The 27,771-nt window shown below is 44.7% G+C and overlaps 1 protein-coding gene across 1 annotated transcript in view; it reads right to left on the minus strand.

Moving 5' to 3' along the window:
- Window positions 1-4,704, minus strand: part of hivep2a (HIVEP zinc finger 2a) — a 264,542-nt gene extending 259,838 nt beyond the window's left edge. Inside the window, exon 1 of the mRNA XM_048536448.2 lies at window positions 4,418-4,704. The gene's annotated coding sequence lies outside the window, so the exon portion shown is untranslated. The remainder of the gene's footprint in view (window positions 1-4,417) is intronic.
- Window positions 4,705-27,771: the final 23,067 nt, after the last annotated feature.

Here is a 27,771-nt window from a genome sequence, read left to right on the forward strand (position 1 = left end):
TGGCAGAAAGTTCTCACTTTTATCCAAATGAAATTCCGCTAACTGAAAAGAAGAGGTGAAGATCATATTTCATAGAATTACACAATCTCTACAGCGTGAACACAGGTTCGCACCGAACCTCGAAAGAGCATCCCACCCAGACCCAACCCTCTACCCTTTCACTGTAACACTCTATGTCCCATGGCTAATTCACCTAATCTGCACATTTAATGTAATCCCCTGTTCAATTAACCATCAAACAACTTAAAACTAAAAATGCACTTAGAAAGAAATAAAGTTACATGGCTATGAGGAAAGACCAATCATCCAAGAAACTAACATGGATACTGTGGGCTGAATGGCCTCCTTCTTGCTGTGTGATCTCCTAATACAGGCAATTTGAGCAGTAACTGACTCTACATACGATACAACATAACTGCCTCATTTCACAGTGCTAATATGCTCCATTGAGCAGGAATTCCAACACCAACATTTGTGAAATAAGTAGACACAGCACTCCCAATCAATTGCTGTGGATTGTTGCCAACAGTCACAACCCTCACCACTCCTACAAGGGTTTACTTGTTATCTGGAGATACAAGACTGCCTTCTGCAGAACTCTCCCAGGAGAATGATCTCATCATAGCAAGACTTATTTGTGTTCAGCATTCCACATGGCTCAGGTTTATTGAAGCAAAGGTGCATTACAAGATTGTTGCTATTAAGCTTGCACACGTATCAAAAGGTGACAATGAATGCAATTCAGTCTGATAAGACAGTAAGTATGCATGCTTCTTAACTACCTTTGCATCACTGAATTGTAACAGTGCAGAAGGCTATTCAGCCCATCTAACCTCCAGTGTTCTATTATCAAGCACCAATCTCCTGCCTTTTCCCCAACAGGAGAAATATCTTTGCATTCTGCCATAGTGCAGTTAAGAGTGGTCTCTGGCTCATGCCCACACTGTTTGTGAGTTGACTCACCTCAGGCAGCACGATGGCAAGGTGCTGCAACCCTCAACAAGAGATTTGTATTTGTACAGAGCCTCTCGTCATCCAAGCATGTCCCAACTACATTACAGATAATTACAAACCCCATAGTGGGGAAGCAGGCCATTCAACCCATCGAGTCTACACCGACTTTCCGCACAGCATCCCTCCTAGACCACCCCCCCCCCCCACCACATCCCTGTTACTCTGTATTTCCCATGGCTAATCCACCCAGCCTGCACATCATGGATAATTTAGCATGGCCAATCCACCTAACTGCACACCTGCTGGGGGGAAACCAGAGCGCCCAGAGGAAACCCACGTAAACACAGTGAGAAGGTGCAGATTTTACCACCAACATGAGGCTGGAATTAGATCCAGGTCCCTGGCGCTGTGAGGTGACAGTGCTAACCTGTAAAGGGGTAACTAGAGCGAATGTGAAGCAAGGGTGGGATATCATTATATTGTAGTAGCAAACAAGCTGCCATCGATGAACAGCCCACTTCTCCACAGGCTTTTTCATTGGAAGACAATTTAGAAATGGTTCATGCAATATAGAAATAGTACGAAATGCCGAAGTGGGAGTCTGAGATAACAAGGTGTAGAGCTGGATGAACACAGCAGGCCAAGCAGCATCAGAGGAACAGGAAAGCTGATGTTTTGGGCCGGGACCCCTCTTCAGAAATGCCCAGGTCAAGACCCGAAATGTCAGCCTTCTTGCTCCTCTGATGCTGCCTGGCCTGCCGTGTTGATCCAGCTCTACACCTTGTTATCTCATTCAATGTAGCATTTATTTAAAGGGATGACCAATATTGATTGTAAGTTTTGTTAGAACTGTACAGGATGTGTGTGAGGCCATACTTGGGGTGCAAGTGAACACTTCTTGCTCTTCTTCTTCACAAAGAACATACCAACATTGGAGGCTATTCAAAAAGAGAATCAATGGCTGATTCCTGGGATGAAGAAGGTTAATGTGTCAAGAAAGACTGAACAGGTTAGATGATTATTCATCAAAGGTTAGAAGAATGAGGCGTGATCTTCTTGAACATACAATGTTCCAAGAGGCTTGACAGGATTGATGTTGAGAAGATGTTTCCACCAGTGGGTGAGTCTCAAACTCGGTTACAGACTGAGGGGACAACCTGAGATGCGAAGGATTTTCTTCTCCTGGGGGATAATGAATGTCAGGAATTCTCTACCCCAACTAGCAATACAGACTGGATGACTGAAGTATTTGGTATTTAAAGAGGAGGCTTATTTTTGGAAAATATGGTGATTGCGGGCTATGAGGAGCTGGCACAAAAGAGGGGTTAAGGTCTGGGCACAGCAACAATGATCTTATAGGATTTTGGGGCAAGCTTGAGGGACAGAATGGCCTCCTAAAGTTCCTATTGTGTACTTACAGGAGGTGGGAATGTTTTAGAAGTAACGATCCTTTTTTTGTAATCTGGTATCCTACTTTTCTGAGAAAATTGCAATTTACAGAACGTGATCCCAAAGACCAGAAATAAAAACTAGCCTCATACAATAAAAACAGGAGCTGACCTGAACTCAGTCAATCATCGTGAACTGGTGGCCTGGACAATCACCAGGCCAGCTCATTCCTAACCTTGGATAACCTCTAATTGCAGACAGGGATGCAGAATGAAAAGAAAATGTAACAGGAGCGTGCTGTATTTGTCCAATGCAAAAATAGCATTGGTAGAAAAAAGGAAAATCCAAAATACATGTTAAATGTCATGGGGGTGGGGGGTAATTTCCTTCCCTATTGGGCCTGCCAATCTGAAGATCAGCCAAGAGGTTTCAGGATGCGGTGGGAAGTACCGGTGGCCAGGGTTGGCGGAAAGAGTTCAAGACATCAAGGCGTGCTTCAACATGAAGTTACACCAGGCGTACTTTTTCCAACTAAACATTAGTCACCACAGCCAACATGCTCCATACAAATGCACACTATAAACAAAATGCGTCCAGCCTCAATACTGAAGTTGTCTTAGGGAACTCCTGGAAGCGTACTCTGTCTGTGCTTTCGAGAAAATTAACAGCAAGCTCAAAATATTTCTTGTTGCAATGTGAGTTTACACAACAACATAAATTGCACCCATAAATACCCAAACATTGAACCAGTCATTGACTTGGAGTCATAGATTATCTCATATATAAAAATAAATTGTCGCTTTCATTGACAGGGAACCACCTAACTCCCAAGTTGACCTCTTTAACCCTGCAGAAATCCCTGTGATGAAAGCCTTTAACACTTGTTTTTACTTACACCACCATTTGTGGGAGGGTGAGGAATAAGCTTGGTTCTAATCTCAAGATAACCATCCAGTGTACCTTCTACTCTGAGGTTATGCATTTGCCTGCAGCAGGGTCAGGTGGTTAAGAGCCCCTCTTGACCTTTCTCCCTTTTGGCAGCTCCAGAGAGATTGACAAACGTATTGTTTTCAGTGAGTTGTGGAGTTTTCCTGAGACTTGTAATCACCAGGCACACACACAGATACAGACACACACACACATACACCGACATACACACACAATGCACACATATCACACACAGTTTTTCTGGCTTCGCCAACTGGTTTCCCTGCTCTGACTCCAGCCCCTTTCCTGGACACGTCATGGAACATTCCCGGAACGCTTCCAGATTCCAGCCCCGAGCTTTTCCGAAACACCGGGAGCCCAGCCAACAACCCAGGACCCCGCGTTACAACCGGGATCCCGGCCAACACCGACTCCCTGGCGGTTCATAACACGAAGTCAGACCGGGACCCAGAACCAGGTCCCGGAGCAGAGCCAGGACCCGGACTAAAACCAGGAGCAGGTCCCGGAGCAGAGCCAGGACCCGGACTAAAACCAGGAGCAGGTCCCGGAGCAGAACCAGGATCCGAAGCCGAACCAGAACCAGGAGTGACCGTGTCCCTCATGGGGGAGACAGATCAGTGAATCGGAGCCTGTTTCTATTTGCTTTCACACACTGCAGCTCCAGGAGATGTCAGGGCTCTAAGCTAACAGACACCCGCACTGTGCAAACGCCCCTGGTGCTGAGGGTATTTCCCCTCGCCTCCCAAACACTCTGTTACAATCAGCAGCTTCACAAACCCACTTTCACTCCAACTCCCCCCGCCCCGTCTGCATTCCTCAAAAGTCGGAAACCCTTGCTGGAAATGATACAGACCAGCCCAGATTTACAACCTATCTTAGCCTGAACTCAGCCCCTTCTCGGAAAACCCCAGTTCTCCCATTCCGCTCTCCAATCATTCCCACAAGGCATACTTTTTTTTTACAAAAAGGAAGGACTCTTGTCACGAGAAAAGTCATTATTTTGCCACAAGATTTTTTTTGGTGGCTTTCCCGACAAGTTATGAAGAAGGTAGAAAATTAACAAGTCAAGCCCCCACCCACCCCCCTTACAAAGACACATAAAGAGAGAGTTAGAGAATGATTTTACTGGTCTCACTGTTGGGTTCCTCTTCAGAGGCACTCTGCTGTATTTGTATATGGTCCTGTCTCTACCGTTTACATGCCCTGTAAGAGGAATCCGTGCTTCAGTCTGCCTCTAGTCTCGAAATGCCGTTTCTAAACTTGTTGCTTTCTCTGCTTTTGACGCTGCAGAGTGTGTGTGTGTGTGCCAGCTGACGGGGTTATTCCTGGCACCAATTCCCAGAATAGCAATTGTTTTTTTTTCGGGCAAAAAAAATCTTGCAGACTTTGTGCAGTGACGTTGTTGGATCCCCCCAGCCTGAAAGCCACTTCCAGTCACCCTTCGTCAGAGGGGGTCATATTTCAAACGCACTGCAATCTCCATCAGATCAAAGCCTCTTTCATAATTTAAAACAGGATCTTATCGAGAATGAACTGCACTGTCCGCAGTGGATTGCAACAAATGCATTCCCCTCCCTTATCTGATTGTTTGCTCTGAGCTGTGAGGGAACAGCGTATTGCTTGGGTATTCGAGTGTGTGTGTGGAAATACCTCCAGGGTTACCTCTTTGCAAAATCACACACACATTCGACCTTCACTGGTTCCCCTGAGCCAGGGTTGAAAGTCACTGTGACAGGAATTCCGTCATCGGCGGAGGTGCAACACAGGGCAGTCCGCATTTTGTTAACCCATTGACTGCTGGCAAACTGTCCAGCCAAGAAAATCCACCAGGCAGGCGACTGTGTACACTTCTCACTGTATTCCTGTACCCGAGACAGTAAAATCTAAATTCCAGATGGAAAGATTTGTTTGTCCAAATAAAGTAACTCAGCCATTAGCAATTCTGCAAACTTATATCTGGGCGATTTTAAGTTTCAATATGCCTGTGATGTACCTAACATCTGAGGGATATAATTTGTACCTGATTAATATATATTTTATAGCGAAGAGATTTTGTACCTGGGTGATATCTGCAAACTTATTGAATGGTTTAAAATACCAGAGTGTTCTGGATGTGAGAGATAATGGGAACTGTAGATGCTGGAGAATTCCAAGATAATAAAATGAGAGGCTGGATGAACACAGCAGGCCAAGCAGCATCTCAGGAGCACAAAAGCTGACGTTTCGGGCCTAGACCCTTCATCAGAGAGGGGGATGGAGAGAGGGAACTGGAATAAATAGGGAGAGAGGGGGAGGCGGACTGAAGATTCGGTCCGCCTCCCCCTCTCTCCCTATTTATTCCAGTTCCCTCTCCCCATCCCCCTCTCTGATGAAGGGTCTAGGCCCGAAACGTCAGCTTTTGTGCTCCTGAGATGCTGCTTGGCCTGCTGTGTTCATCCAGCCTCACATTTTATTGTTCTGGATGTGAGTTTGCTCGCCGAGCTGGAAGGTTAGTTTTCAGACGTTTCGTCACCATTCTAGGTAACATCATCAGTGAGCCTCCGACGAAGCGCTGGTGTTATGTCCCGCTTTCTATTTATGTGTTTAGGTTTCCTTGGGTTGGTGATGTCATTTCCTGTTCTTTTTCTCAGAATGGTAGCCCACAAACCCACCAACACACTAAAACAGCAGCTAATGAACTTAAAAGACCCTATACAGACAACAAATAAAACAAACGTCATCTACAAAATACCTTGCAAGAACTGTGACAAACACTACATTGGACAAACAGGCAGAAAGCTAGCCACCAGGATACATGAACATCAACTAGCTACAGAATGACATGACCCACTATCACTAGTATCCTTACATACAGATGAGGAAGGACATCACTTTGATTGGGACAACACATCCATCCTAGGACAAGCCAAACAGAGACACGCACGAGAATTCCTAGAAGCATGGCATTCCAACCGGAACTCCATCAACAAACACATTGATTTGGAGCCCATCTACCATCCCCTGAGAAAAAGAACAGGAAATGACATCACCAATGCAGGAAATGACATCACCAACCCAAGGAAACCTAAACAGATAAATAGAAAGCAGGACATAACACCAGCGCTTCATCGGAGGCTTACTGATGTTACCTAGAATGGTGACGAAACGTCTGAAAACTAACCTTCCAGCTCAGCGAGCAAACTCACATCCAGAACCTCAACCTGAGCTACAAATCTTCTCAAAACTCACCAGCGTGTTATAAATTTAATACTGAAGTGATATGGATATATATAAAATCTTCATCAAAGGGGTCATATTTCATATATATATTATATATATAATCTATATATACTTATAAAATCTGGGTAAAATGTAATTTTGTTCCAGTGATATTTGGGTGATATATGGAGTTCCTTATGGATGATGTCAAACAATTAGAGTTAATGTTAGATAACAAGGTGTAGAGCTGGATGAACACAGCAGGCCAAGCAGCATCAGAGGAGCAGGAAGGCTGACGTTTCGGGCCAAGACCCTGAAGAAGGGTCTAGGTGTGTCTGCTGTGTTCATCCAGCTCCACACCTTGTTATCTCAGATTCTCCGGCTTCTGCAGTTCCTACTCTCTCTGTTAGAGTTAATGGTAGTTGTCTTTTCCCTAGGAACGGAGATTTCAAAACTAGGGGACACATTTTTTAAGGTGGGAGGAGAGAGATTTAATGAGATCATGAGGTGCAATTTTTTTACACTGAGTGGTTCATGTGTGGAATGAACTTCCTGAAGAAGGGGTGGATGTGAGTACAACTACAAAATGCTTAAAAGACATTCAGACGTGGATAGGAAATGTTTGGAGGGATATGGGCCAAGTGCAGGCCGGTGGGATTATATTTGATGAGTTTGAGATTATATTTGATATGCTCTGGTTGGACTGAAGGGTCTGTTTCTGTGGTGTATGACTCTATGATTCTGAATTGAATGACATATGCTTCATTCCTGAGTGGCACACATTTGATCATTGAGTATGAGATATATAGTAAATACCTGTATGTAAGATATTTTTATACCTGAATGAAATGTATTTTTTTACCTGAGTGATTTCTTTTTAATCATTCATAGGATGGGGGTGCCTCTGGCCAGGCAGCATTTACTGTCCATCCCAGAGATTAGTTAAGATTCAACAATATTGCTGTCTGGTAATATTTGTAGAGAGAAATCAGAGTAAATATTTCAGGTCCAGTGACTCTGGGCACTCAACTACATATGACGCCAGACCCAGAGCAAAAGGTTCACTGGATTTGAAGCATTAACTTTGATTTCTCTTCACGGGTGCTGCCAGACCTGCTGAGTTTTTCCAGAAAATTCTGTTTTTGTTCTTGATTTACAGCATCTGCAGTTCTTTCGGTTTTTGTTTAATATTTCTGTGGATCTGGAGTCACATGTAGTTCAGATCTGGTAAGGATACAGCTCCCTTCGTTTAAGGTGTTTCCCCAACAATTGCCAATGGAGTCTTGGTCATCGGTAAACTCTTAATTCCAGATGTTTATTGAATTCAAATTCTACCATCTGCCGTTGCAGGATTCCAACTTATGTCTCCAGAATGTTATCTGGGTCTCTGGATTAACAGTCCAGCGATAATGCCACCAGGCTATCGCCTCCCCTAATGTTGCACATTGAAATGTATAAATTTAATTTCATGATTAAAAATAATATCTGACTGATATATTTTTGCCTAAAGAGGGTTTGTGTGTGTGTGTGTGTGTGTGTGTGTGTGTGTGTGTGTGTGTGTGTGTGTGTGTGTGTGTGTGTATACCTGGGTGATATTCATAGAATCTCTGCAATGTGGAAGCAGGCCATTCAGCCCATCAACACTAACTCTCCAAAGAGCATCCCACCCAGATCCATCCCTTAGGTACACGTGACAATATATCAAATCAAATCCCTGCACTTCCATGGCTAACCTACCTAACAGGACAAAGTAGCATGGCAAATCCACCTAACCTGCATGTCTCTGGGAGAAAACCTGCACAGACACCGGGAGACTATGCAAACTCCACACAGACAGTTACCTGTGAGTGGAATTGAACTCAGGTCACTGGTGCTGTGAAGCAGCAGGATTAGCCACATGCCACCCTTATAGATATAATACCTATGTGATATCTAATTGTTAAACGATATGTAGATGATAACTGGGTGACATGTAAATATATAATATATGGATGATATATGAATATACCATATATTTGTGATATATGCACGTATGTTAAATTAATGTGTAATACATCATTAATGAGTTAAGTACAAATAGCTGAATATTTCAAGAAGAGGACTTTGCCGAAATTCTAGGACCAATCTGATCTCATCCATCATAGATCCCGAATGCTCCTCCTTTGTAAGAAGAAGATTGAAATTGAGGAAGAGAATGGACTGCAAGTTATAGAATTGTGAAATCTGATTCCCATTCTGTGCTGGGTTTTTGCACCCTGCTGCTCCTTCCCTGTCCTTTACACTCCTTTCACTGTTTACAATCTGTGAACCACTCTTGGAGTTAACGTGCATGAATGATCCTTTGCACATTTGAAGTTGAGTGAATTGTGTTCATTAATTCCCCACTCAGCCAGTATTGGCATCTTTATTCCTCCTGCTTCTGCCCCCTACTCCTGACCCCTTCAGTAATTTGTATATATAAAATGCTCTTAAGGAAATGAGAAGTCCCAAGGCACTTTCACAGGAATGGTCTCAAAACAAAATGTGATGCTAAGATACAAATGATGATATTAGTCAAATAATCAAAAGCCAGATCAAAGAGAAGGATTTTAAAGGGCATCTTAAAGGAGGAGATTTAAGTAGAGAGCAATTTACAAAAAGAACAACGACAAAAACAAAGTTGCTGGGAAATCTCAGCAGGTCTGGCAGCATCTGTGGAGAAAAATCAGAGTTAACGTTTCGAGCCTGGTGATGCTTCCTCAGAACTGGACCTAAAACATTAACTCTGACTTTTTTCTCCACAGATGCTGCCAAGCTTTCCCAGCAACTTCTGTTCTAGTTCCGTGATTTACAGAATCTGCAGTTCTTTCGGTTTTAATTTACCACAATGTTTATCTACACAGAATCTTTAAAATGGCAAAATGTCCAACAAAGTGTGATTGAAGGAGATAATTGCAGCAATAGAGTCATGGCAAGTGAAAGCAGAAGCACCAATGGAAAATTTAAACATAAACATTAAGAGATTTATGGTAGAGGAAGCTATTCCAACTGTCATGTCTGCGCTGGCCCAGAGAGAGATTCATCCTACCTCGCCTTCCAGTAAATGACAGCACTTCAAGTTCATATCCATGTTGTTTCAAAAATGCCATTTAGACCATAAGAAATAGGATCAGGAAAAGGCCATTCAGCCCTTCCAGCCTGCTCTGCCATTCAATCGAATCATTGCTGATCTGACAATCCTCACGTCCACTTTCCTGCCCTTTCCCCATCACCCTTGATTTCCCTTCTGCTCAGGAATCTATCTTTCTCAGCTTTAAACATACACAAGGCCTCTTCCCCCTGTGGCAAGGAGTTCCAAAGACTCACAGCCCTCTGAGAGATAAAATTCCTCTTCAGTTCAATGTTAATTTGGTGCTCCTTTATTCTGAGACTCTGCCCTCTGGTCCTAGACTCTCCCTTGAGGGAAACATCTTCCCAGCATTTACCCTGTCAAGCCCCTTAAGAATCCTATATGCTTCAATGTGTTAACTTCTCATTACTCTGAACTCCATTGAGTAGAGTCCCAACCTGTTTAGCCTTTGCTCACAAGACAATTCTTCCAGACTAGGGAGGTTCTCGTGAATATTCTGTGAATTGCTTCCAATGAAATGATGTCTTTCCTTAAACAAAGGGACTAAACATTGCCCATGGTACTCCAGATGTGGTCTCACCAGCACCTTGTACAGTTGGAGTAAAACTTCCCAACTCTTATACTTCAACCCGTCACCCCACCCCAAAATAAGGGACAACATTCTATTGGCCTTCCTGATTACAATAGATGATGCGCTTGTGTTCATGTACTCTTATGTGTATATTATAAGGGCAGGAATTCCAAAACCATTATTTCTCTTGTGAGAAAATTACTACAGTTCCTTATACTATTCTATTAAGACCATAAGATATGGTAGTAGAATTATGTCATTCGGCCCATCAATGTCATGCTGCAACTGTACAAAACGCTAGTGCGGCCTCACTTGGAATATTGCCTGCAGTTCTGGTTGCCCCATTACAGGAAGGATGTGGAAGCATTGGAAAAGGTGCAGAGGAGATTTACCAGAATGTTGCCTGGTCTGGAGCGAAGGCCCTATGAAGAAAGGCTGAGGGACTTGGGCCTGTTCTCATTGGAGAGAAGGAGGCTAAGAGGGGATCTAATAGAGACGTACAAGATGATCAGAGGATTAGGTAGGGTGGACAGTGAGAGTCTTTTTCCAAGGATGATAATGTCAGCTTGTACAAGGGGGCACAGCTACAAATTGAGGGGTGATAGATTTTAAGACAGATGTCAGAGGCAGGTTCTTTACTCAGAGAGTGGTAAGGGCGTGGAATGCCCTGCCTGCCAATGTAGTTAACTCAGCCACATTAGGGGCATTTAAACAGTCCTTGGATAAGCATATGGATAATGATGGGATAGTGTAGGGGGAGGGGCTTAGATTAGTTCACAGGTCGGCGCAACATCGAGGGCCGAAGGGCCTGTTCTGCGCTGTATTGTTCTATGTTCTATGTTCAAGTTTGCTCCACCATAAAATCATGGCTGATATGTCTCTCAACCCCATTCTACTGCCTTCTCCCCATAACTTCTCATTCCCTTACCAATCAGGATCCTAGCCTCTTCTGCCTTAAATACAGTCAATGACTTGGCCTCCACAGACCTCTGCAGCAATAAGTTCCACAGATTCACCAGCCTCAGTCTGAAGAAATTCCTCCTCCTCTCAGTTCTGAAGGGTCATCTCTTCGCTCTGAGGCTGTGCCCACAGGTTCTAGCATCTCCTACTCATGGAAACATTTTCAGCATGTCCACTCTATCCAGGCCTGTCAGTATTCTAAAGTTTCAATGAGATCCCCTCTCATCCTTCTAAACTCTATTGAGTACAAATCTAGAGTCCTCAACTGCTATGAAGAAAGTAATTCCAGCAATAGAGACAACGAAGAAAGCATAAACACCAATGGAAAACAGAAACTGAAACATTAAGAGATTTATGGCACAGAAGACCATTCAGGTCATTATGTCGGTCTGGCACAGAAGTGGCAGCTTTGCATCAGGAAAATAGGGAGATCCAGGCAGGAGGCAGGTCTTAAAGCGTTCCAGTCGATTCAGGTTTGAGCTTGCGAATTCGAACACCATACAGTCCAACGGGAAAAGTTTATGGGTCTTCAGCATTTATGTGGTACGCACGTTTGTTTTTATTGCTTTCAAGGGATGTGGGAAGTTCTGAGAATGTCAGCATCTGTGGCCCATCCCCAACTACTCTTGCACTGAGCCTGTCAGGCCAATTCACATGGCAGTTAAGAGACATCCATGTTGCCTCTAATGTTTCCTGCAGATCTCTATGAGGTCCATGCACAGCAGAAGCTTCTGAAACCGGAAGTAAATGCTGGGAATGGTATCCATTTGCCAGTCAGCACATACGAATCGTCTGAGTGTCCCTGTGTCTGTGAGGTTAGAAGGAATATTGACCACATTGCCTGTTGGGACTGGACACTAATGAAGCGAGTGAATTTTAAATAGCAATCAAGAGCTGTTTCAAGGTTGCCACAAATTTACAAATTTATAGGGACTTGGACCCAAATCCTCAGAGTCTGAATCTCTGGAGTTTGCACGTTCTCCCCGTGTCTGCGTGGGTTTCCTCCAGGTGCTCCAGCTTCCTCCCCCAGTCTCAGGATGTGAAAATAGGGTGGATTGGCCATGCTAAATTGCCCATAGTGTGAAGGTGCTGGTGTTGGACTGGGATGGACGAGGTCACAAATTGCTCGACACCTGGTTATAATCCAACAGGTCTATGTGAAAACACAAGCTTCTGGAGTCTCTAAAGATTTAAGAGTCATCTTAGGGTTGTTCAATACATCAGCATCAGTTCTATGACTCTTTGATCTTTTGTTTATAATTTCTGTGTCTGATGCCACCTTTCACACAGACACCTGAAGAAATGCGACTCTGAAAGCTTGTGTCTTCAGATAAACCTGTTTGACTATAACCTGGTATTTTGTGATTTTTGAAATTTCCCATAATATTTAGGGACATGCGTGGTTAGGTTGTTGGCCATGGGCAATGGCGGGATGGGTGGGATGCTCTTTGAAGAGTCACTGTAGACTTGTCGGGCTGAATGGCCTGTCTGGACACTGCCAGGATTCTATGGACATTTTTTCTCCATATAACACGAAAAGATGGTACCACCACCTCACCATTCCCCCTGTGTACGTTTACATTATCTGAACCCATATTATGTTGTAAAATTTTAGGGCACGTTCAATATCCTGTGTTCTTTTCTCATGTTATACTGGCCATAAGAGTCTATCAAAACCACTTCTTACCTTGCAGGGGTTTGCAAGGAATGTTAAGTGAGGTGTGAATGAATGAATGAATGAACAAACGGACAGTCAAACACTCTTCCAGGAACAACCCCCAGATCTTTCAAGAGAAAAATGTCCTGTTTTTGAACAATTGCAGTTTTCCAGCCGCTTGTTATGGGATAATGCACCTCACCTCCACAGATGATGAAATTGTGCCTTATTGTCAAAACTCACTTTGCACAACTATCCGAGGAGTTATAAGGAGAAGGTCCTTAGCAAATCCCACTCCACTGGCTCTACCTATATTCCTTGCTGCCTTGGGTAGATAGCAAACATCACCAAACACTGCCTTCCACCCTGATTATAATCTCTCCCAACCTCTTCCGTTGAGCAAAAGATACAAAAGCTTAAATATGCATCAATGGATTCAAGAACAGCTTCTTCCCTGCTGTTATTAGATTTCTAAATTGGCCTCCCAACTTTTAAACTTAATGTTGATCTCGCTCTTTGTACACCTTCTCTGCAACTGTAACATTGTATTCCTCACTCTGTTCTCTTACCCCCGTGCCACTTTGCATGGTATGATCTGCCTGCATTGCGTGCAAAACAAAACTTTTCACTGTACCTGGGTACAAGTGACAATCATAAATCAAATCAAAGTTTCGAGAATGCAATCGAGACTGACATTCCTATTGCAGTGCTGTGAGACAGCTGCACTGCCAGAGGTACCATCTTTTTGATGATACTCTGCCTCCTATTTCAAAGGAGTGCAGAGGGTTCCCTTGCGTTCTGACCAACATACATCCTTCAGCCAACACTCAGGGGAAGGGTCACTGGAAGCAAAACTTTATCTCTGATTTCTCTCCACAGATAGTGCCAGACCTTTTGAGTTTTGTCCGGCAATTTTTGTTTGTGTTTTATCATTGAAAACAAACCATCAAAGCAAAGATAGATAGATTTTTGAACAGTAAAAGAACTAAGGGTTATAGTGAGCGGTGGGTAAATGGAGCTGGGTCCACAAAAGATTAGCCACGATCTTATTGAATGGCGGAGTAGGCTCGATGGGCTGGATGGCCTACTCCTGCTCCCATTTCTCATGTTCTGTCAAAGTCCTTGGATTGGATGTGGATGAGGTTTCCTGGAATAGCACGAGAGATAAGGGATCTCAGTGAGATGGGAGACTAGAGGAGCTGTGGTGTTATCTTTAGAGCCAAGAATGTTTAGGGATATTTACGAAATATAATAGGAGCATTCAAAATTATGAAAGGTGTCTGTGCCATGAGAGTAACATTAACCTAACACTTCAGTGGGATTCAATGCAATGTTTGTAGTATTCTGATTCTCCATTTCAAACTCTGTTGAAGTCAATAAAGTTGACATGGCATAAAGCTGGCATTCCACATGACCCTGTGGATTTTCCACCTTGTGAGCTAGGTTAAAATAACACCTTATGATTCCATGATCTGTTTATGAATCCATTGTGGGATCTTGTTGTTGTTACTTTGGCTGCATTGCTCACTGCCCTACCGCATTACAAAAACAGCACGTCAGTGGCTGCGATACGTTGTGAGTCAGGGTCAATACAAAACTCCACGTCCCCCTTTAAACAGTTGTCTTTGACTGTGGGTTTCTGCTCTGTGGGTGAAGCCAGACATAACTGCGATTGTAAAGATGCATGAATGTTAGCGGCAAAAATCGGAGCAAAGAATTCACCAGAAGATCATCTTGGGGTCAACGGCCACTAGGAGCTGGAACCTGGCCATTGTAAGCGCTGGGAAGATCCAACAATGGACCACCGAGGCCGGAAAGCTTGCTTCTTTCATGCTTACAACTGGGCTAGAGGGAGGTGTAATGTGACACATGTTTTTAATAATATCTACAGCATGGTATATTGCCATGTCTTGTGGTTGTCCAGCAGGACAGTCTGTCCCTGTTATATTGCTTTCAACATAGCTAGTAACTTACATTCTTTTGAATTGATATTAGCTAAAGCATAATGGATATCATTAAGTACATTACCAGCTGCAATCCAATCAACAGGTTCTGGTGGTTTATATATAGAACGATGGGAGTCTGAGAATGATTACAGAACGTAATCCATTCTAATAGCTTGTGCATAGTTTTAGACACATTCTGGTGTTTTACAAAGGAACAGCAAATCAAAGGTTTGACAGCAACATCTGGACAGCACATCAAACTTCAAATTACATTTGTTACAATTGTTAATCTGTAGCGTGGGTGAAAGCCAATAGACAATGCACATGACACAAAGATAAGGCTGCAGAAGGACTTGGACAGGCTAAGAGAATGGGCAAAGAAGTGGCAGATGTAATACAGTCTGGGGAAGTGTGAGGTTAGGCACTTTGGTCGGAAGAATTGTTGTAGTCTATTTTCTAACAGGGAAAGGCATTAGAGTTCTGAAGCAGAAAAGACCTTGGGAGTTCTAGTTCAGGATTCTCTTAAGGTTAGCATGCAGTTTCAGTTGGCAGTCAGGAAGACAAATGCAATGTTAGTGTTCATTTTGAGAGGGCTTGATACAAGAGCAGAGATGTACCGCTGAGGTAGTCAAACAGGAAGCTGGAAAAACACAGCAAGCCAGACAGCATCTGGAAGAGGGAATGTCAACATTTTGGGTATTATCTTTCTTCAAGACTGTATGTGGGAATAGGAAGAGTTGCTGATAAAGTTGGCAGGGGTGGGGATGGAGGTTAGAAGAATGGTAGTGATAGGTGGACACTGATAGTAGGTACAACCTGGTTAGCCAATGAGAGGGATAGATCCAGTTGGTAGCTGGGATGGAAGGGAGGAGGCGGTAGGTGGAATGGAAGGGAGGAGGTGGAGCTGGATGGGGAGCCAGGGGATAGGTGGGAAGGTTATTTAAAATGAGAGACCTCAATGTTGTGTCTTTTGGGCTGAAGGGTGCCCAGACAGAAGATTAAGTGTTGTTACTCAAATTTCCAACCTGATTCACTTGTGAGACTGGAGATGGCTGAGGACGGACATATTATTAGGGGGAGTGGTGTGGTGTGGTGGGGTGGGCCGGTGCCGGTGCCGGTGCCGGTGCCTGGTGGTTAAAATGGGCAGTGACCAGAAGGTCAGGCTGACTGTTTCAGGCCAGGTGAAAGACCACATTGGCAGCACCAGATGCAGTGGACTAGGTTAGAGGAGATGCAGGCGAAACTCTGTCTCACCTGGAAGGACAGTTTAGGGCCCTGGATGGAGGTGAGGTAGGTGGTGTGTGGCCAGGTGTTGCATGTTTTAAGGTTACAGAGGAAGATACCAGGAGTTGGGGTTGGATTGGAGCGGTTGGTGGGGATGTGGTGCAAACTGAGGAGCGGCAAAGGGAATGGTCCTTGCAGAAGCCAGGCAGTGGTGGGGAGTGGAAGATGTGGTTGGTCTAATTGGAGTTGGTGGAAGTTTTTGGGGATGATATGTTAGATATGGAAGCTGAGGCAGTGGAAAGTGAGGACAGGGGGGCACTACCTTTATGTTTGGAGGTGGGGTGGGTGTAGAGCTGAGGAGCAGGGAATGGAGGAGACACAATGGAGGGCTTTCTGGATGACAGAGAGGGGAAAAGAACATTGTTTGAAATAGGAGGACATCTGGGATACTTGGGAGTGAAACATCCCCTCATCAGAGCAGATATGACGGAGATGGAAGAATTGGGAAAATGGGATGGAGTTTTTGAAGGATAGGGGGTGGGAGGATTTGTAGTCCAGGTAACCATGGGAGTCTGTGGGTTTATAATAATGTTGGTCCATAAACTGCTGCCAGAAATCGAAATGGAGAGTTCAAAAAATGGAGAGAGGTGTCCGAGATAGGCCAAGTGAATTTGAGAATGGGCTGGAAGTTGTTAGCAAAGTCAAACACCTACTCGAGTTCAGCTGGATGCAGGTGCAGCGCTGATGCATTAATCAATGTAACAGCAGAAGAGCTGGGGAACAGTACCTGTGTATGTACTGAACAGGGACTGTTCCACATAAGTAACAAAGGACAGGCATAACCACGGCCCACGTGAGTGCCAATGGCCCCCTCCTGGATTTGGAGAAAGTGGAAAGAGCGGAAGGAAAAGTTATTGAGGGTGAGGGCTAGTTTGGCGAGGCAGAGGAGGGTTTTGGTGAGGTGGTTGATGGGGTGTAGACTGAATGGGTCTGTTGCAGAGGGAAAAACTGAGGACCTGCAGAACATGTATGGGGATTTCACGTCCATAGGAAGGATGAAGCACTGGGGGCCATGGAACTGGAAGCTTCCAAAGAGGTGGTGGTTTGTGTCCTGGTTACAGGTGGGGAGTCCCTCCACGTGGGAGAAAATTGAGTGGAAGAAGGAAGAGATGGGTTCGGTGGGACAGGATCATGCGGAGACAATGGATAGGCTGGCAAAGTTGGGCTTGTGGATCTTTGGGAGCAAATAGAAGCTGGGCAATGTGGGGCTGGTGGACTATAAGTGTTGGAGTATAAGGCTCTGGTGAGACCACATTTGGAATATTGTGAGCAGTTTTGAGTCTTGTATCTAAGGAAGGATGTGCTGGCATTGAAGGGGGTCTAGAGGAGGTTCACAAGAATGATCCTGGGGGTGAAGAGCTTGTCATATGAGGAGCAGTTGAGGACTCTGGTTCTGTACTCTATGGAGTTTTGAAGGATGAGGGGGAAGTTCATTGAAACATACAGAATACTGAGAGACCCAGATAGGGTGGATGTAGAGAAGATGTCTCCACCAGAAGGCGAGACAAGGACCTGAGGGCACAGCTTCAAAGTGAAGGGCTGACCCTTTAGAACTGAGATGTGGAGGAATTTCTTCAGCCAACGGTCAGTGAATCTGTGGAACTCATTACTTCAGAGGGCTGTGGAGGTCAAGGCATTTAAGACAGGGATAGATATGTTCTTGATCTGTAAGGGGATCAAAGGTTACAGGGAGAAGGCAGGAAAGTGGAGTTGAGAAACACGTCAACATCTGAGCACCAGTTCTGACGTAGGGTCACCGGACCCGAAACATTAACTCCGATTTTAATTTCACAGATGCTGCTAGACCTGCTGGACTTTTCCAGCAACTTGGTTTTTGTTCCTGATTTTCAACATCCGCAGTTCTTTTGTGTTTTTTCAGACAAGCTTGAATGGTGGGGCTGACTTGATGGGCTGAGTGGCCTAATTCTGCTCCTGTATCTCATGGTTTTATGGACTCCTGATTCCCTTGATTATAATATAAGTCAATGCTGCCATATTCCCATGGGGCCACTGTCCTGTAAGAGAGTGAGAGACAACGGGTGGTGATATAACCTGAGGGCTGCCATGTCTCAAGTGAGGGGAAAGATTGAGAAGGAGAGTTCTTCATGTTAATTTCAGCCGGTGTGGGAATAAATCCGTGCTGTCAATGTCAGTTTGTATTGGTAGCAAGCCAAGTGAGTGAGCAGACCCACTTTCTGGTATGTAACACAAATGGTATTTGGTGACAATTTGTTACATTTCACATTGGTCCTACATTTGGAGGGGGCACAGGGGCATTGATTTGAGAGTACACATGGCGTAATAAGACAACGATGGGGAGAATAATTTTCTCTCAGGGTTTATTGTGACTTCAGAACTCTCTTTCTCAGAAGGCAATGGAAGTGAGATTGCTGAATATTTAGTGGGTATGCAGTGGATAGGTTCCTGCTTGTCAGGAGTGCAAAGATTACAGGGGGTAGATGGGAATGCGAAATTTCAAACACAACCAGGTCAGCCATGACCTTATTGATTGGCAGAATGGGTTTGAGGGGCTGAATGGCCTAATTCTGCATTTATCTGTCATGTTTGTATTCCATGATGCGCCGCTATCATCAAAAATAGAATGTGTACCTGGGAATCAGACATAGTCTGAAATCCAATCCAGGAATATAGGTTTGTACAGAGAATAATGAATACCTGGCAATGAGACGTGGTGAGGAATCTAATCCAGAGATTTGCATAGTTTAGGATTATGCATATGGGTGAGTAATAGACTCAGTGGCTTTTAATTCACATCCAATAATAACACCGAGAGTGTTTGATTGCATTGTAGCTTTGTTTTGTTATGTGGCATACTATTGATTGTCCTAGGAGTATCGTTGCTGCAGAATGGAACTAACACGTCAAGAAATTCAGAACTGGCTGTGCCAGATCCCAAGTGATTTCCAGAACAAATTGTGTGCAAGACTTGAGATGAAAGTTGTGAATGTTCCCAGCACAGAATGGAAAAGAGAGCAAAGATGCCTTGGCTGGCTATGTGAACTCACGAGAGCATTTCACAGGGTAGTTAAGAGTCAACCACTCAATTAAATTCCACCAGCTGCCTTGGTGGTACTTGAACCCATGTTTAATGTCTCAGTTGTAAGTCCAATTATGTAACCATTACACCACTGTCACCCCTACATTTTGTAGCATTCCTTTCCATCAATTCTTTAATCACCATTGACACTTCAATTAGATCATCACTCAATCATTTGTACTCTAGTGAATTCAATGCATGTAAATTGTACTCATAATTTAACTCTTCGTGCTCTGGTACCATTCTTGTGAATCAGTGCTGTACGTTCTAAGACTCTACTTCTTCAAAAGCAAAATAACTGTCAGCCATGTCATTACATATTCACTGGAGTAGGTACAATATGGAGCCAAATGTCTTGGCTCAAAGGCAAGGACATTACTATACCACAAGGATATTCTTACTGCTGTGCAGTGCCCAGAACTCAACGCAATAAAGGCATTTCACTGCTAATTGAGTAAAGAGCTACAGCATAGAAAATTATTGATTAGACTTAGAGACAGAGAGCAGTACAGCATGGAAACTGACCCTTCGGACCAACTTGTGCACGCCGACCTGATGTCCCCAGTTAATCTAGTCCCATTTGCCAGCATTTGGGCCAGATCCCTCCAAACCCTCCCTATTCATGTACCCATCCAGATGCCTTTTAAATGTTGTCATTGTGCCAGCCTCTACCACTTCCACTGGCAGCTCATTCCATACATGCACCACCTTCTGCATGAAATAATTACCCCTTAGGTCCCTTTTATATATTTTCCCCTCTCACCTTAAACCTGTGCCCTGTAGCTTTGGACTTCCCTACCCTGAGGAAAAGACCTTGACTATTCACCCTATCCACGTTCTTCATGATTTTATAAACCCCTAGAAGATCAGCCTTCAGTCTCTGATACTCCAGGGAAAATAGCCCCAGCCTGTTCAGCCTCTCGCTATAACTCAAATCCTCCTACCCCAGCAATATCTTTGTATATCCTTTTTGCACAGGAAACAACCCCAAGGACAAGGTGCAACACATTACTTGTACAATATACTGAGCATCAGTTTAGGTGATCATCTGAGAGATGGCCTGTCCAACAGCGTGGCTTTCCTTCAATATACTTGATGGATGTGCTAACATGGATAATGTGTTTGAATTTCTCATCTATGGTCTCCACTCCAGAAATGTTTGCTTGCAAGGCTTTGGGACCTCCCAATGTTGAAATTTCACCGCCTGGAAGTAAATTGCATCTACCTGCATCACTAATGAGTCAGTCATTTCGGGGAAGCCTGGTATGTCATAAATCTATTTTTAGCCCTGCACTCTAACCAGGCTATTAAAGGATATCTTCAGCCATATTTCTATGCGCTATCAACCGAAAGGCAATAAAATTATAGGTATTGCAGTTAAAGCTTGATACTCTGCCAGTTGGACACTACACACAGATAATCAGAAGCTGCCAAAAATGATCTATGCCATGCAAGGTGGTTTCTTCCAACTGCAGATTCATACTGCAGTCTCTGAGAGATAATCGTTTTGGGATCTTTCTTGTGCACTTGGTTCCACTGTTGAATTCGGCAGCCCGACAGAAAAGGGGTGAACGATTCCAGAAAGTGAATTTAACAGTTCTCCCGCAGGACGGATCAAACAGTCAAGCAAACCCTTCAGGATAGCCATAAACTCCATTGTAGCCTTTGTTCCACAACACGTTGCACTGTTGTTATCGCTCAAAAGCGTCAGATAAATAGGCTGCATCAAAGGGGCCAGCAGCGATCAAAAACATTTTTAAAATGCAGTCTACTTTTGAACGGAGAATCTGTGAATGATTTGTGGCATTTGGCAGAGTGCTAGTTGAAAGGTTGCAGGTTTGAACTCCATTAAGGTCCCAGCATTCCTTAGCTTGGCACTGTCATTTCTCTCATTGGGGTGCCCAGAGCTTTTATTTATTTGTACATACAATGGAGGCATTACCGGCTGGGTCAGCATTTATTGCCCATCCTTGAAATATGGGGTATATTGTGATGCCTGTCTAGCAATCATGGGGGTCAGTTAGCTCAGTGAGTAATGCCAACAGTGTAGGTTCAATTCCAGCACTGGATGATGTTATCATAAAGTTACCAACCCTCCCCTGGTGACCACGAGGTTAAACCATCACCTGTCATCTTCCTCCAATGACAGAGCAGTCTGACTGGCCAAGAAGGCTACAGTTACTTTACCATTGCCAAGTAATCCAGAGCCTTGAGTTGATTGCAATCCCACCATGGTGGCTGGTGCATGTTAAACTCAATGTATTAATCTGGAGATAATGGGAACTGCAGATGCTGGAGAATTCCAAGATAATAAAATGTGAGGCTGGATGAACACAGCAGGCCAAGCAGCATCTCAGGAGCACAAAAGCTGACATTTCAGGCCTAGACCTTCATCAGAGATATCATGCTGGTGATCGTAACAACCAGCCACAATAAGGGTGGCTCAGTGGTTAGCACTGTTGCGTCATGGTGCCTGGGACCCAGGTTCGATTCCAGCCCTGGGCAACACTCTGTGTGCACTTTGCACATTCCTCCCGTGCCTGCATGGGTTTCCTCCGGGTGCTCCGGTTTCCTCCCACAGCCCAAAGATGTGCAGGCTAGGTGGATTGGCCGTGCTAAATTACTCTGTAGTGTGCAGGCTAGCTGGATTGGCCATGTTAAATGTGAGGTTATGGGGATAGGGTGGGGGGTTGGGTCTGGGTGAGGTGCTGTTTGAAGGGATGGCAGGGACTCAATGGGATGAATGGCCTGCTTCTATACCAAAGGAATTCTGTGATGCTATTCTATGCAAAGAAAACCCCACCCAGTTCACTAAAGTCCTTCAGGGAAAGAAATTTTACATCCTTCTCTGGTCTGGCCTGCATGTGACTCCAGACACTTGCAATGTGGTAGCCTCTTAACAGCCCTCTGAAATACTCCAGCAAGCCATCCTATTCGAGGGCAATTAGAGATGGACAATAAACACTGGCTTTCCCAACGAAGCCCATGAAAGAATAACAAAACTAAAGTTAATCTAGGCCATTCGAGGCCTGGTGCCCACAAGAGGTACAGATGGGTTGAAAATATCTGGCGTCAAATGGAGAGTGGAATATGGTATGGGCCTGGACGACATGGACTGTAACATGAAATGTGACAGAACCAGGTTCAAGAAGGCCTACCTTGATGTTAGGAATAATTCATTGCATCTTTCATACAACTGCCAGGTGCTGAGGTGTGTTTTTTGCAAAACAGTCATGAGTTGCCTATTAAGAGGGATAATTGTTTCTTAACAACTTTACTAATTGCAGATCATGCACCACGGATATATAGATGTGGAAATATATCACCATTCCTTTGCTGTGACTTGGCCAAAATCCTGGAACTCCCTCCCTAAAACACTCTGGCTGTTTCTTTACCATAAGGGCTGCAGTGGTTCAAGAAGGCAGCTCACCACCGCCTTTTACTGGGCAATTCAAGAGGAGCAATGAATGCTGGCTCAGCCAGCGACACCCATACTCTGTGAATGAATTGAAAAACATAGCTAAGTCAAGTGTAGCTCTTCCTCTTTAGGAGAGTAGCAATAGAACTTCTAAGAAGATCCTAATTGTCTGTTGGGAGAACTTTGTGCTCCTTAGAAATCTTATTGATGTTGTCTCCAAAGGGGGATGTGCGTCTGTTCATTGATTATGAGTTCTGAGGCGCTTCAGTGGGCCTGGAGGTGCAGGCCTTTGGGCTAAGAGGCTGTGAAGAAGGAGGATTCTCTCCTTCCACTTCAGTCCCTCTTGTCACAGAGCATATGTGTTTAATTTCTGACAGAGTTGTGGCTGTCGGCTCTGAGGATCAGTGGTGCAAGAGACTGATGATGCATCTATGAAAGCCTCTCACCAAACCCTCATCTCAAACTTGTTGCAATGTAACTTCTGTGTGCCATGCATATTTTTCCCCCCATTCATGCCTTTAACTACACCCTGAAATCTAGCCACTCCTTCTTTAAAATCATCCTTAAAGTTCTCCTTTTTGATCAAATTTTGAATTATTTCCTTCTGTGAGCTTTAACTTTCAAATGGCAGCCAAAAGGAGGATAGAGATTTGGGGAAACAATTCATCGCTTTCTCTTCTCCATTCATGTTCACCATTCCTTCACATTGGCGATAACAAATACCACTTTTTTTTGTGCTTAACACCTCCATTCTATCATAGGGATGACTCCAACCTCTGAGTCGCTTGCCACTTCAGTAAACCACCTGCTCCTGTGCTAACATTTCTGATCTGGGCCTGCAATGATATTCTAACGAGGCATGGCACAAGATCAATGGACACCTCATTTTCTGCTTAGGCAACTTCAGCATTCATTCCAATAACTTCAAAAATGGACAGCTTCCTGTCTGAGATAGTGGGAACTGCAGATGCCAGAGAATCTGAGATAACAAGTTGTAGAGCTGAATGACTACAAGAGGCCAAGCAACATCTTAGGAGCAGAAAAGCTGACGTTTCGGGCCTTTTTCCTTCGAGCTTTTCTGCTCCTTTGATGCCGCTTGGCCTGCTGTGTTCATCCAGCTCTACACCTTGTTATCTCTAGCTTTCTGTCTGCTTTCCTTACATTCTCTTCGATACCCCTCTTCCCCACAACCATGATTGTATCTTGTTTGCATCTGTTATTTGTAGAAAGATTATTTGTCTCGCTTCGACTCCTTAATTTGTATTATTTTCAATTCTCTTTTTCTCTTTCACCACAATTAACAACTTTTTTGTCTTTTGCATTGGGTTCCTACACTGTTTTCCCTCTTACACCTCCTCTGTCTACAAAGCATAAAACAAGTGACCTAATTTCAAACACCTTTCATTTTTGCAAATGAGTAATGCCGGCCTCAAAAGGCTAACTGTGTTTCTCTTTCTGCAGATGCTGCCACACCTACTGAGCCTCTCCAGCATTCTACGTGTCTGCTTTAGATTTCCTGGATCTGAAGTATTCTTCGCAGGTTCACTATTGCCCTCTTCGGTGGAATCTTAGCTGCCTATATTCTTTATTTCAATAGGTATTGTTGTCTAAATATACAACTGTCAAGAACCTTGAGGTGTTTTGCTGTGTTCAAGGAGTCAGTACAGATATTGTTTCATAGAGTCATAGAGCTGTACAGCATGGAAACAGACCCTTCATTCCAACTCACCTATGCCAACCAGTATCCTAAATTCATCTAGTGATAATGGGAACTGCAGATGCTGGAGAATCCAAGATAACAAAGTGTGGAGCTGGATGAACACAGCAGGCCAAGCAACATCTCAAGAGCACAAAAGCAGCTTTTGTGCTCCTGAGATTCTGCTTGGCCTGCTGTGTTCATCCAGCTCCACACTTTGTTATCCTAAATTCATCTAGCCCCGTTGGCCAGTATTTAGCCCATATCCCTCCTATCCTTCCTATTCAGATACCTAACCAGATGCCTTTTGAAATTGAAATTACATTAGATTCCCTACAGTGTGAAAACAGGCCCTTCGGCCCAACAAGTCCACACCACCTCTTGAAGCAACCCACCCAGACCCAACCCCCTATAACCCACGCACCCCTGAACACTACGAGCAATTTAGCATGGCCAATCCACCTAGCCTGCACATCTTTGGACTGTGGGAGGAAACCGGAGCATCCGGAGGAAACCCACGCAGACACGGGGAGGATGTGCAAACTTCGTACAGTCACCCGAGGCTGGAATCAAACCTGGGTCCCTGGCGCTGTGAGGCTGCAGTGCTAACCACGGAGCCACCGTGCTGCCCCAATAACTGGTTCCCCAAGGGTGGATTTGAACCTGGGTCCCTGGCACCCTGAAGTTGCAATACTAACCACTGAGCCACCATGCCACCGCAAAATGTTGTAAATGCTGTAATTGTACCAATCTCCACTGCCCCTTCTGGAAGCTCATTCCATACACGCACCACCCTCTGTGTGGAAAAGTTGCACCTTAAGTCCATTTTAAATCTTTCCCGTCTCACCTTAAACCTATACCCTTCTAGTTTTTGCTCAGTTCTTCCCGCTCCTTCTGAAGATACAATCGGAAAGATTTATAAATGTCTCAGAAGTTCAGGGCCTTGTCGAACATGGTTTTTTGCCACATTTCTCACCACAGTCCATGTCATTAAAGCCCCAAGTACTTATACAATGTAAAATGGGAAGGGAGACTTTGGCAATTCTCAATAAAAACAGCTGCTGCTGGAAAAATCTCAGCAGGTCCTGGCAGCATCTGTGAAGAAAAATCAGAGTTAATGTTTAGTGTCTGGCGACCCTTCCTCAGAACCGAAGTGATGACGGCCCAGTGGTGTTATTGCTGGACTGTAACTCCAGAGAACCAGCTAATGTTCCAGGGGACCGAGTTCAATTCTCCCCGCAGCAGATGATGGAATTTAAATTCAATAAATATTCTGAATTAAGAATCTAAAGGCAGTCAAGAATTCATTGTCGATTGCCAGGAGAAAAAAACCCTATCTGGCTCACTAATGCCCTTTTGGGAAGGAAACTGTCATCCTTACCTGGTCTGGCCTACATGTGACTCCAGGCCCACAGCAATGTGGTTGGCTCTTAACTGCCCTCTGGGCAATTAGGGATGGACAATAAATGCTGCCTATCAGTGATGCCCTCATCCTGGGAATGAATTTAAAAAAATGTTAACTTGGATTTCTCTTCACAGATGTTGCCAGACGTGCTGAGCTTGTCCACTAATTTCTCTTTTTGTTCCCGATTGACAGGTTCCGCAATTCTTTTGGTTTTTATTTGGAAATTCTCATTTTTGCTTTCAAGCCCCTTCTTGGCGTTGCTTGTCACTGTTTCTGCAACCGTCCTCCCGCCCCACATGCCTCTGAGATATCTGCGCTCTTCTAACTTTTCCCTCTTGCCCATCCCTGATATTGTTTGTGGTGCTGTTGTTTGACACGCCTTCAGCAACCTTGACCCTGAGCTCTGCAGTTCTGCCCCTCAGTCGCTGTTTGCTTTCCCACTTCCCTCGTGACACCTACCTCTTTGAGCTTGGTCTCCCACACTAATCTCTCGATACACGGTTCAATTGTCAAATACAATGACAGCCATGAATGGCTTTGTCATGTTGTCTTAGAGGTGCTACTTTCCCAAAGATGTTGTTGTTGATGAGGAGGGCGAATGGGGTAAGGAATTAAGGAGAAGCAGACCAGTCATTTAAATCAATCGCTGTTTCTTTTTTGCAGACAAAGCAGTAAATAGGTGCAATCAGGTATTGCCATGAATTTTGACAAAGATTGCAAGTGGTATCTGTGTGCATGCAGAATGCATCTTCAACAATGTTGTGGCTTTCTCCAGCAAAATCTCCTTGTAATAAAAGCAAGCAACAAAAATGAAGTAAAATTCCAAACATAGAGATAATAGGAACTGCAAACGCTGGAGAATCTGAGATAACAAAGTGTGGATCTGGATGAACACAGCAGGCCAAGCAGCAGCATAGGAGCACAAAAGCTGACGTTTCGGGCCTAGACCCTTCATCAGAAATGGGGGATGGGAAGGGGATTCAGAAATAAATGGGGAAAGAGGGGGAGGCGGACCGAAGATGGATAGAGGAGAAGATAGGTGGAGAGGAGACAGGCAAGTCAAAGAGGCAGGGATGGAGCCAGTGAAGGTGAGTGTAGGTGGGGAGGTAGGGAGGAGACAGGTCAATCCAGGGAGGACGGACAGGTCACGGGGGCAGGATGAGGTTAGTGGGGAGGACATGGGGGTGGGGAGGTGGGAGGATGGGATAGGTGAGAGGAAGAACAGGTTAGGGAGACAGGGATGAGCTGGGCTGGTTTTGGGATGCAGTGGGGAGAGGGTAGATTTTGAAGCTTGTGAAGTCCACGTTGATATCATTAGGCTGCAGGGTTCCCAAGTGGAATATGAGTTGCTGTTCCTACAGCCTTCGGGTGGCATGTTGTGGCACTGCAGGATGCCCAGGATGGACATGTTGTATAAGGAATGGGAGGGGGAGTGGAAATGGTTTGCGACTGGGAGGTGCAGTTGTTTATTGCGAACCGAGCGGAGGTGTTCTGCAAAGCGGTCTCCAAGCCTCTGCTTGGTTTCCCCAATGTAGAGGGAGCCACACCGGGTACAATGGATGCAGTATACCACATTGGCAGATGTGCAGGTGAACATCACCTTGATGTGGAAAGTCTTCTTGGGACCTGGGATAGGGGTGAGGGAGGAGGTATAGGGGCAGGTGAAGCACTTCCTGCGGTTGCAGGGGAAAGTGCTGAGTGTGGTGGGGCTGGAGGGGAGTGTGGAGCGGACATGGGAGTCACGGAGAGAGTGGTCCCTCCGGAAAGCAGACAAGGGTAGGGATGGAAAAATGTCTTTGGTGGTGGGGTTGGATTGTAGATGGAAGAAGTCTCGGAGGATGATGCGTTGGATCCGGAGGTTGGTGGGATGGTATGTGAGGATGAGGGGAATTCTTTTTTGGTTGTTATTGTGGGGACAGGGGTGTGGGGGATGAGTTGCTGGGAATGCGGGAGACATGGTCAAGAGAGTTCCCGACCACTGCGGGGCAGGGTGGGGGGGAATGTTGTGGTCCTTGAAAAATGAGGACGTCTGAGATGTATGGGGGCGAAATGCTTCATCCTGGGAGCAGATGTGATGGATGCGAAGGAATTGGGAATAGAGGATGGCATTTTTGCAGGAAGGTGAGTGGGAGGAGGTGTATTCTAAGTAGCTGAGGGAGTCAGTGGGCTTGAGATGGA

Source organism: Stegostoma tigrinum, chromosome 9 (assembly GCF_030684315.1).
Source record: "Stegostoma tigrinum isolate sSteTig4 chromosome 9, sSteTig4.hap1, whole genome shotgun sequence".
Lineage (NCBI taxonomy): Eukaryota > Metazoa > Chordata > Chondrichthyes > Orectolobiformes > Stegostomatidae > Stegostoma > Stegostoma tigrinum.